The following is an 11,719-nucleotide window of genomic DNA, read 5'->3' as shown; positions in this document are numbered from 1 at the left end:
AAAAAAAAAAAAAAAAAAAAGGCTACTTGCCATCACTATATTCCCAGTACCACATGGTTTGAAGAGAGAACTGGCCCCCGAAAGTTCCTTCTGACCTCCACTTGTGTCCCTTGACATGCTGTATGTACCCCACAATAAATTAAAAATCAGTTCACATAGCACCGAGTTGATAGTGTGTTGAGCTGTACTAGAACATACAGGTATGGGCAGAGCACCACCACACCTTGTGTTATTTATTAGTTTATTTGGTTGCTGGTGAGGCCTCAGCTTAAGAACAAGTACTGTTCTTACAGAGGACTGAGCTCTGCCCCCAGCACCCAGGACCCTCAGCTCACAGTAGCCTATAGCTCCATCTCCAAGGGCTCTGATACCCTCTTCTGGCCTCCATGGGCACTGTATTCATTTGAGCTTACCTCTCCGTGTACCTATAGCTTATTTGAACATATAAAAATATTTGCTGAATGTTGTGGCACATGACTTTTAATGCTAGCACTTGGGAGGCAGAGGCATGTGGATCTCTGTGAGTTCAAGATCTGATCTACATAGGGAGTTCCAGGACAGTCAAAGCTACACAGAGAAAATCCTGTTTGGAAACAAACAAAACAAAAAAAGAAAAGAGGAAACTTTTGAGACAAGCTCTAACCAAGTTTCCCAGGCTGGCCTAAAACTCACTTTTTAGTCAAGATTGATTGACTTTGAACTTTGAAGCCTCCTGCCCCAGCCTCCCTAGCAGTTGGGATTCTGGGCATGCACTAACGTCTGGCTTGGTGTGCAGTTTTTATGTGGAAACTGAAATGGAACAGTTCTTAAGGCAAGAGGCACTGACCATGAAAGAGTGTAGCCACAGTAAATCCCTGGATTCCATCCCTGCCCCCGCGGAAGGAAGGGAGGGAGGGAGAGAAATCCCCAAGGAAGCCAGTACTGAAGTTTCCAGTGAGGACAGGATATGAGGCAGCACCAAGGAGCCACAGGAGGACGGACGGGACCCTAAGGCTTGGGCTTGCTAGCCCAGTTGCCATTGGCCATGTGATCACTAATTGCTTGAAAGTGAGCTGGACATTTTAGGGGCTCAGGAAGGAGGATCAGGAGTTAGAGGTAAGCCTGGCTCCCATAGTAAAATACTCTCTCAAGAACATAAACACATCACCCTTCAGTGATGGCGCACGCCTTTGATCCCAGCACTCAGGAGGCAGAGGCAGGCAGATTTCTGAGTTCAAGGCCAGTGGCGTCAACAGAGTGAGTTCCAGAACAGCCAGGGCTACACAGAGAAACCCTGTCTCGAAAAACCAAAAAAAAAAAAAGAAAGAAAAACAAAACAAAACAAACAAACAAAAGACAATATAATGCCCCCCAAAGGAAAACAACCTTAGTGCTATAGAAAGTGTAAATTTGAGTGAATGTTAAATGGTATCTCATTGCACCTGTCTATAAAAAGTAAAAGCTGTCTGATGAGAAGGCTCAGATGACTTGCGTTATCCCAAAGACCTAGAAGATGGAAGGAGACCTCCAAAGCTGTCCTCTACCTTCCATAGCCCCCACTCTCTCAGCCCAGCCCCTCCTTGGCTGTCCAGTCCTCCAGTCTCTTTCCCACACTTCCTTGTGCCCCGAGAGCTCTCAGAGCAGCAAACTTCACAGAAGTACGTGCTGCATGCTGCATGCCTGCCTCTGTCCAAGCCATGCGGGCAGGTTTCAAGTTTGTTCTGTTCCCAGGTGGTTATGGATTGTGAGGGCTCAGCAAATGTTCTTAGGGACACACAGCATGAGGACCGAAGTTCCTCCATGGAGCTCCAGCTCAATGGTAGAGCTTGCCTAGCATGCATGAGGCCAAGGTTCGATCTCTGGTCATGAAAAACAAAACAAAAGCAAACCCTTGACTTGGAGTAGATGATACATGGGTACAGCAGACAAAAAGAAGCAGGGCAGCTGAGACAGAGTTCAAGGGCAGCCTGGGCTACTTCAGACAGCAGGAAAGGAGAGGAAGGGGTGGGGGAGGGAGGGGAAGAGGAGATGAGACAAGGCTGTCCTTAAAGAGCTCACATAAGCACCAAGCATAAAGAGCTCCATATAAAAAGGAGCCTTGGGCTGATGAGAAATGACTCTGTAGGTAAAAGTGCTTGGCACCACACCTGTTGTCCCAAGTTCCCTCTTCACACACAGGCAGGAGTCAAGTAACTCTTGTAAGGTGTCCCCTGAACACCTTTCCGATTATGTGAGAAAAAGAGTCCCACCATGTAACTTTGGCTTGCCTAGAACCTGGCTATGTGACCAGGCTGGTTTCAAACATATAGGCTCACCTGTCTCTTCTGACTCCAGAGCCCTGGAATTAAAGGAAACTGTAGAAAAGAAAAATCATAACAGCTGCGTTAGTAGCCCAGGTGTGTGATTCCATCTTTGGGAATAGAGACAAAAGGACCACTGGGGCTCCCGGGAAAGCGAGCCAAGCCTAACAGGACCCCCAGGTTTCACTGTGGTAGTTGTGGTGCTGCTGCGGGCCTTCAGTCCCAGCACTAGGGGGATTATAGATCCCTAGCGGAAGAAAGGCACAGCTTATGCCAAGGCCCTGTTCAGCTTTAGGCCTGACAGCAGGGCAGAGGGAGATGTGGGCAATGGAGGAGGAAGTGAGGGCCAGCAGGGTCCGGGTGAACAATACGTGGCCTTGTGCAAGTCCTAGCCTAGTTTGAGGAGCAGTTTTGGGTGGTCCAAGCGCCCTCTGGTGCTCACGAGAGAACAGCAGGAGAGGGCGAGAAGAACAGGCAGGTAGGGAATGGACTTTGTCCGTGAGAGATGATATGAGGGACACGGTGAGGGCTCTGGAGGGATGCATGATTCGAGATGCATGCACAGGAACTGAAAACAGAACTTGAAAGTTCGCCGCACCTTTCTAAAGGTCTCCGCAGCTGGGAGCAGGGTGCTGCCGTTAGTTACTGCAGACAGCGTAGGTAGCAGAAGCTGGCTCGAGACTCCACGGCCAGCATCATTCTAGCCCTACGTGTCTCTGCCTGACCCCACAGGGGTGCAGAGAAAGGAGCCCCTTACTTCCCAAAAGCTGCATTTGAGCACCCGTGAGCGACGCCCAGAGCTGCCGACTCAGGGACTCTGGGATGCTGAAGCCCAGGGCGGTCACATTTGGGTCCCCAAGGAGACCCAAAGGCTGGGATGCTCGCAGGACATAATCTGGAAGAACTTCCTGATTATGTCACTTCGGGACAGTGATGCAGGCACGGGATTGCCTGCTGCTCCCTTTCTGTCCTGAGCTCCTGAGGGGATGACAACCGGAATGTAGACCTGGCTAGCAGTCAGAAATTCTCTCTCCGGACATTAACCGGTTCCGGAATGCAAAGGCGCCTGCCTAGGTCCAGTGAATACACTACGGGAAGAGAAGGCAGACGTTCCAAGAGACTCCTTAGAGTGAGCCTGGAACGGACGTCACTTCTAGGGATGGGGTGGGGTTATTTAGGAAGAGCCTTTTCATCATTTTAGCGCTGGAGGGTGGGGGTACTTCCCAGACTGGGCGGGAGGTCGAGGCAGAGTCCTCATTTGCAGTGGGGAGGGAAAGCTCTCTGAAGGGCAGTCTGACCCAAAAACAGCGCTGGAGTCTGCTGCCCCCTACAGGACACTAAGCAGGCAGGAAATCCCAACTGGAAAAAGGACAGAACAGAGAATCCGACGTGACTGTATCGCCTAGGGCAAAAGGCTTGCCTCTGTGACTCAGTGAATAGGACAATATCCCCTGCACTATGCTGGTTTGACTCTGACATGCCAGTCTTTGTAGCTCTGAGGGAGAATCCAAAAGGAAGTTGAGGAACCTGTCCCAGGGTTGTCTCTCCAAACTTAAAAGGGATACGGAGTGAATAAATGGGTGAGGAATGAACAGGCGCCACGGATTCCAAAGCCACACTCCCAGGTTGAGCATGGCTGCGATTCCTGTAATTCCAGCACTTGGGAAGTAGAGGCAGATCAGAGATTCAAGGTCAGTCTTGACTTGGAGGAGGAGGGGGACAGGAAAAAGACACACGGAGGCATTAACAAACACACGGAGGCATTAACAAAGCCGACTTTGTCTATGAAGGCCCAATTACTGTTACATGTTTTAAGATTTATTTATGCATGTACACCTGCATGTCAGAAGAGGGCATCAGATCCCATTACAGATGGTTGTGAGCCACCATATGGTTGCTGGGGATTTAACTCAGGACCTCTGGAAGAGCACACAGTGCTCTTAACCACTGAGCCACCTCTCCAGCCCCAGTGTTTTGTTTTTACTGTTTGCTTTGTTTTTGTCAGGACAGGGTTTCTCTGTGAAGTCCTGACTGTTCTAGAACTCCCTCTGTAGACCAGGCTGGCCTCGAACTCAGAGATCCGCCTGTCACTCCAGTGCTGAGACTAAAGGTGTTTTTGTTTTTTATTTTCTTTGAGGCAGAGTTTCATGTAGCTCAGGCTGGCCTCAAGCTCTATATAGCCAAGGATGACCTTGATCTGATCCTCTTACCTCTGTTTCCAGAGTGCTGCACCATCATGCTTGTTTTATGCTGTGCCAGAATGGAACACAGGGCTTTTTCTGCAGCACACTGGCTTAACACTCTGCCAACTCGAGCCACACCCTCAACCCCCAAATTACAATATATTCCCATTTATCTCCTTGCATATGCCTTACTCTGCACCCCAGGGAAATTTTCTGGGCCAGTCGAGACTTGTCTTTCTAAGTAGGAGGATGTCTGGAAGCCTATCAAGGAGAAACTGAGGCAGGAATGCTGTAAGGAGTTAAAGGAAAGCAGGCAATGGCCAGGAATCCCAGCACTGTAGCCCCACAAAGGTAATGGCCTGGGTTTGAGGGGGGCTAAAGTCTTCAGCTCCAGGGCTTGGGAGGGGCATACATGCATGCCTCAGGCTGGTGTGACCTTCCTCTAAACTGAGGGTGTGCAGGACTACGTATGTTTGGGAGCACTTGGGGGGGTCTGTGTGAAGATTTCAGAGGGGCTCATCTTGTGCTCTCTTCCTGTGTGTTGCTCAGGGTAGCTGCCACTTTGGGGTTCTGCATGTGCATCTCTGTAGTCCTCTTACTCCTGTATGTGCCCCATCCCAGGAGGAGCTTGCACAAGACCGAGGGCGCTGGCACACACACACACACACGTGTGTGTGTGTGTGCCCTAACTTCCAAGAATTAAGTGTTAGGTGCCTGCCTACCTTGGGGTCCTGCTTTTCTGTAACCATGAAAGGCTGAGGTGTGTATTTGTGTACCCATTAGCTGTGAGTGCCGGAGACTGTCTGGTAGCCCCGGTGGATATGCTTTGTTTTGTTTTTTGTTTGTTTGTTTGTTTTGAGACAAAACCTATAGCTCAGGCTTGTCTCAAACTCACTCCGTAGTCCAGGCTGGCTTAGAACCGCGATACTCCTGCTTCAGGCTCCTGAGTTCAGCGTTGCCGGTGTGGACGAGCCCACCAGCTGTGTTCTAGACCTTAATCTTCGGGTTTTCCTAGGCTATGCCCTGGGTTGTGTGCACATGGTGGGGTGTGATCTGTGAACCTGGGCTCTGGCTAGGCATATTCTGTTCTAAGAACATTCCGTGCTGTCCCTCAAAGAGGCGTCTGCCGCTCCCAGGTGTCCCTACGTGTGTGGCCGCCACCCCCTTCGTCCGGCGGGTGTACGCCCCAAGGCCCCCCGCGCACCTTCCCTGTCTGTCTGTGGCCCGCGTGCCTTTGTGCGCGCGTGCTCCCGCCGCGCCTGGAGGGTTGCGTGCAGCCCAGGTCCCTGCCCGCGCCCCGAGTCCCCCTCGAGCTGCAGCCTGGAGCGCGAGGGCTTGCAGCGGCCCGGGGCGCGCACAGCCGCAGCTGGACCCACCGGCCGGTGCCGCGCGGGGGCCTCGGGGGCGCGGGCGCGTGGCCGCGGGTTCGAACCGCTCGGTCCCTTCCCGCTCGGTCCCTTCCCGCGCGGGCGGCCGGGTGGGCTCCGGGACCCCGGCGGAGCGGAGGGCGCTGCGGCGGCGGAGACGAGGTGAGCGCGGGCCGGGGCGGGGGGCGCACCTGCCGGTCACGGCCACGGCCGAGGCCTCCATTGTTCCCGGCCGTGCGGCCCGGGACGCCGCCTGTACCCGGCCGCGGCCGCGAGCGCCTGGGCCGGGCCGACCGGGGCGCTTTGTTCTCGGGGCGCGGGGCGGGAGGCCACCTCCGGCTTGGGGCACGGAGCGCGGCTGCACGGAGATCGCGGGGGGGACAAGGTTTGCCGACTGGATCCCACCCTCCAAAAGTGGCCGCAGAAAGGAAAGATGGCCCCGATCACTCTGCCGAAGAGCCTGGCTTTAAAGCGACCGGGCGCCTTTCCCGGGGACCTCGCCCCGGAGGGCATGCATGCTGGGGCTGGGGGCTGCAGAAGCCACTTCTTGAGCTAACTGGGGGCTGAGAAAGTACCCCCATCACACTCGGGCTCCCCATTTCCTTCCCACCCATCCCCCACCGCTCACAGCCGCACTTGCCAAACCAAAATTAGTCTCAAGTCATCAGACAAAGTCCTAAAAAGCCACCGGGCATGACACAGACACACACTATCCCATTAATAATCTTTTCTAAGCACACAGTCAACCACAACACTGACACCCGTGCACACACAGCACCCACAAAGGCCGGGAAAATACCCCTGCAGAGGAACAATCAGCGGTGGAACGTGGCACAAGGTAGAGACACACTGGTAGTGACCACCCTCACCTGGTCGTTCACACGCCCAGAATAACTGACAACCATCGGTGCAGGACTGTCCCTGTAGTAACTTGGTTTGCAAACACACTTCCAAATAAGGCCACCCCTCATGAGCTCAAAGCAGGTCCCAGCCATCCTGACACAGGTGTGCATGTTCACACAGATACCCATAGAGACAGTCACTCATAAAACCATGGCTCCTTATAGAGCTGGACCTGGTAGCACAGGCCTGTCCTCCTAGCCCTTGGGAGGGTGAGGCAGGAGGATGGGAAGCTCAAAGCCTACTTTAGTTTCTGAGTGAACCTGAGGTCTTCTTTTTTAGAGACTCTGTCTTTAAAAAAAAAAAAAAAAAAAAGTGGTGCCCAGGTGTAATGGAGCACAGTTTTAATCCCATACTTGGGAGGCAGAAGCAAACAGGTATTTTGAGTTCCTGGTTACCGAGTTCCAGGCCAACCAGGGGTATACGGTGGCACACCGCCTCAAATAGCAAACAGACCTAGACAAAAATCAAAATCAAAAGTGAGCTGGGGATGCAAGTTGCTTTAATGGTGAAGCACTCTGCTGATCTGGCAGGATTACAGGGTCCTGGGGTTTGGTGCCCAAAGTCAAAACAAACAAAAAAACTATGGAGCTTACCCATGTAGTCCTCCACCTTAATGCTTTCTTTATGTGCATGTGCACGGATGCCTGAAGACACTAATGGCCACTTGAATGCATAGATACATAGACCCACTGGGAAAGGACACTCAGAGGGAGAGTCAAAAACTCAGTATCTTGTTGTTGTTATTACTGAAACAGAGTCTCAGTATGTAGAGCCCTTTGGACTGAAGCTCATTATGTATTAGACCAGGTTGGCCTCAAATTCAGAGATTTGCCTGCCTCAGCCTCTTGAGTGCTGGGATTAAAGTCATTCAACACTGTGCCCAGCCTTTTTTTTTTTTTTGGTTTTGTTTTGGTTTTTTCACTTATTTTGTTTTTTAAAGATTGGCCTGCTTCTGCCAGGTACAGAAGTGACAGGTTCTACATCCACTGTGTCCAGCAACACCTACTTATTGAGCAATTATCGTGGGACACACCCGTGACTCACAGTGAATTCCCTGCCTTAACAGAGCTTAATTTGAGTGGGACTGGGCCTGAAGGATGCCATCCTCATCACCCAGTTACTCTTGGCAAACTTGACACCCATACATACATCTGTGCTCATAGAAACCACAATGAGACACAAAGAGACACAATGACACACCCACCTACAGTGTTGACATCCACACATAAACAAGCCTACAGGGCACCCACTATGGCACCCCCCCCTAGACTCCCCCCTCCCCAAGTTCCCTTTAGCAGCAGAGTAGTTTAGAGCAGACCCCTCCTCCAATCCATTAACAGGTGTATATAGCAGGCAAATGAGTTTGGGCAGACAGCCCACCTTGACGAATACCCAGGACCACTCTGCACCCTGAGCTAAAAAAGTTCAGAGGAGTTTCTGAGTTCCCATCAGTTCTTTCATCATAGTCCCTGGCCCAAGAAAAGCTAGAATCCTCTCACTCACCTGCAGTCCTGGCCTCACATCCAGCCAGCCTGGAAATTGGGGCTTTTGGCTCACCCACCGTACATAGGCTAGGTAGGATGCAGAGCCCACGTCTGAGTCCCCCCATGAGTATCTGGGAAGCTCCTGAGGAGGTTAGGAGGGAAGGGTGGGCATTTCAGAAGCTATGTAAGTATGGCAAAGAGAGAGAGAGAGAGAGAGTTATCTAGCCAACCTTGGGCCACCAATGTGACTCTATGGAGAGTCCCACCTGTCTTGTCACTATCCTCTCCCAATAATGGGCTGTTTTCCAGGCCCTACATACACTTCCTTTCTGCCCAGCTGACTTACACATAGGCGTTGCACACTGAACACTGCAGACTGCAGGGCACAATACAGTAGATAGCTAACCCATCTATTACTTGATGGCAGAGCTAGCCCCATCTGGCTGGGATTGGCATTTCACCTCAACCTGACCTCTAGGACGTGAGCCAGCGGCTCAGAGAGAGAGAGAGACTAGGACAGGACCCACCCAGATCATTCCCAAGCAGAACTTTCCCGCTGCGGTGCCCTTGCTTCAGGACCTGGGATTGGGGGATGGGAGGAGACAGTTTCCCACCCTTACACTAAGGGACTTAAAAGTCAGACCTCCCGCCCAAGCACTCTAGGCGGACAGACCCAAGGCGGGAAGTAAGCGATCTGCCCCCCAGCTGCAGGAATTCAGGTCAAGACTGTGATCTTCACACACCAGGGGGCTTGGCTGCCAACAACCTCTCGGAGCAGCACCGGGAAGTAGAGGGACAGACACCCAGGGAGGATGCAGGCAGACCCAGACAAGCGACCCCCGCTGACAAAGGGCAGGCAAGCGCAGACAGACACTGAGGGCGGGAAGTCCGCACCACGCCTGCAGACAAAGAGACAGGAGGGGGTGGGGCCTGGCGCCTCCGCCACGCCACGCCCCCCGCCAGACTCCCACAGGCAGACTGTCCTGCTGGGAATACCCTTAACGGGGACACCTCCCATTAAGTAAGGACAAAAATCAGAGTTCAGCAGGAGGAGCAAGAAAACCGGACTTAGAGAATAAAAGAGGGGTGTCTGCAGGATGACCAGCATTGCCCAGAGTGTCGCGTGTGCCTCATAATCATCCATCTTAGCTTTCAGGAATCCCCTAAAACTTCTGAACAGGCCCTTCCCCAGAGGTACAGTGGTGGTCTGAGCAAAGCCCCTGTGCCCAGCTCACCTTCCTCTGACCAGTCTAGACCTTATTTCCTCAGGGCTGAGAGCTCCCAAAGCAGGAGACCTGCCTTTCCCATGTAGGACCTCTTAATCTATGGCCAGAAAGAGGGAGCCACTGGGGCTGGGAATGTGACCAGTTGCTGGGGCCCTGGGCTAAGGAAGCAGGGTAAGGGCTCTCTACCAGGAGGTAGTGCCTCCTGAAGCTTGCTGGGACCAGAGGCCTGGTTTGGGTCTACTGTACAGGTAGGGGTGGACCTTAGAAAGGAACTTCTGGGGGTGCCCTGGAACCACACTGTGGTGCTAGACAGGGTAGGGCCTAAGCTCTCAGCTGGTTTGAGTTTGGAGGCAGATCTAGGAGGGCTGCAGGGGACTCTGCCAGAGGCCTGAATTGAAGGTGAGTCTGCAGTGGTGGCCTGGTACTGTATAGGCTTGTGTGCCCACTCCCTGTAGGAGTTTCACACAAGCATAGAACATTTAGTGTTCCTCATCTGCCATGTGTGTGACCTCAGGAGATTCTTGAGGGTCATCTCTCCGTCTCTGAGGAGTCCTGAGCTCAGTTAAAGCAAAAAGTTAGCAGATGCTCTACCTCCCAGCCGAAGGTCTGAGGAAACGTGTCCCCCCTTGACTATTTAGATGCCTTTAGACTGGGGATGGGGGGGGGGACGTTGCGCAGTGTGGCCTTCTTTCACAGCTCACTGCTCTACTGGGAGGGGCAGTGGAAGGCTCAGAAACAGTCAAACTAAGTATAGGGACCATGGGAAGCCAGAAAAGTCTACATTGTATTGAAAGCCTTATTTATCTCAAGTTTGCCAGAGAAACCCTGTTACATTGTGTTAAAGTAACTTGTTTACAGCTCAGTGGCCCTATGCCTAGCCCAGGCCAGAACCTGATGGCTACCAGATTTCCCAGAGTGGTGGCTAGAAATCTCCCCACTTTGTGTTCTTCTGGCCTCAGTCTTTCCAAATGACCAGTGAGGGGAATCTGCCTTTCTCAGGGCTGCTTTGGAGGATTTTATTTATTTAATTTATTTTTATCACAGTACATAGCCCTCATCAGGAATTCACTCTTTAGCTCCGGTTGCCCTGTAACTTGCTACAGCCATCCCAACCCTCAGATTTCCAGAGTGCTGAGATGTCAGTTGTGAATACATCACTTGAAAAGAACATATGAATTGAGACAGGCACATTATTGCCTCTGTTGCAGGGGCTGCGTTTTTTACATTATGGTTTGTATTTGTGCTGCTTCCAAAAAGTTTCCAAAAAGACAATAACTGATGGCTGATTCTATGAATCAAAAGGACCCTGGCTTCTCTTTCACCCCACATGCTCTCTGCCTTGCTGGCCTACTCCCCACTCCAGTTATCCAAGAACTTGCCAAGGGTTTGGGGGAACATTCAACCTGTCGGTGAGTTTGGGCAGCTCAGACAAACCATCGACCGTTGAGTGGACCCCGAGGCCTGGAACTGCCACCTGTCTATCCCATCCCCACCTTGTAGACCCAGGAGAGCCCCAGGCAGCATCCCCTGCCTCAGGCCACAGCAACGGTCACAATTAACATTCATTGTTGTCGGTGGGTTGTGAGGAGGAGGCCAGACCCACCGGGGGATGAATGTCACTGTGGCTGGGCCAAACAACAGTGTCAGGGATTCCGGCAGTAACTTGCTCCCTTGGGGAAATGGGACTGGTATCTGGGACCTTGATGGGATGATTGGAATTGGGAAATAAACTGTATTGGGGATTCTAAAGTGGAGACTCTGAGAAGATGATGTGCTCAGTGATGTTTTGGAGTGGGCGAATTGGTAGATGAACATGTGACAGATACTCGAAGATGGATGGATGAGTGGGATGAAGTCCGCCCTAGCAGTGGTGACTCCTGACCAAGCACATGTTACTTTTTGAGCTCAGGCTGTGGCCTCCTTTGACAGATCTCAGATAAGGGAGCTGGCACCTGCTGGGATTTGTCAGTGAAGTCTGTCTTCCTGTGCTTGTAGGCTCTTTCCTCTCCTTCTGCATTCCTAGACCCCAACCTTGAGACTCCTGAGCTAACTGGAGGAGGAAGAGTTGGGAACTCCACTTCTTAAGGTCTCAAACCCAGGACAAAAGGCTGAGGTGCCTAATCCTATATAAAAGCTGAAGCCTCAGGCTGCCATGTTCTCCCAGCATCCCTCAGTTCCTACTTGTTACAGGGTCCTCCTGGCTGACATACCTTGCCCCCTACCCTGAACTTCTCTAGCCAAGGAAGTAGGCTGGGCTCCACACCTCCCCCCCCCCCC

Source organism: Mastomys coucha, unplaced genomic scaffold, assembly GCF_008632895.1.
Source record: "Mastomys coucha isolate ucsf_1 unplaced genomic scaffold, UCSF_Mcou_1 pScaffold22, whole genome shotgun sequence".
Taxonomy (NCBI): domain Eukaryota; kingdom Metazoa; phylum Chordata; class Mammalia; order Rodentia; family Muridae; genus Mastomys; species Mastomys coucha.
The sequence above is the reverse complement of the archived record's forward strand: the minus strand, read 5'-3'. Positions refer to the sequence as shown.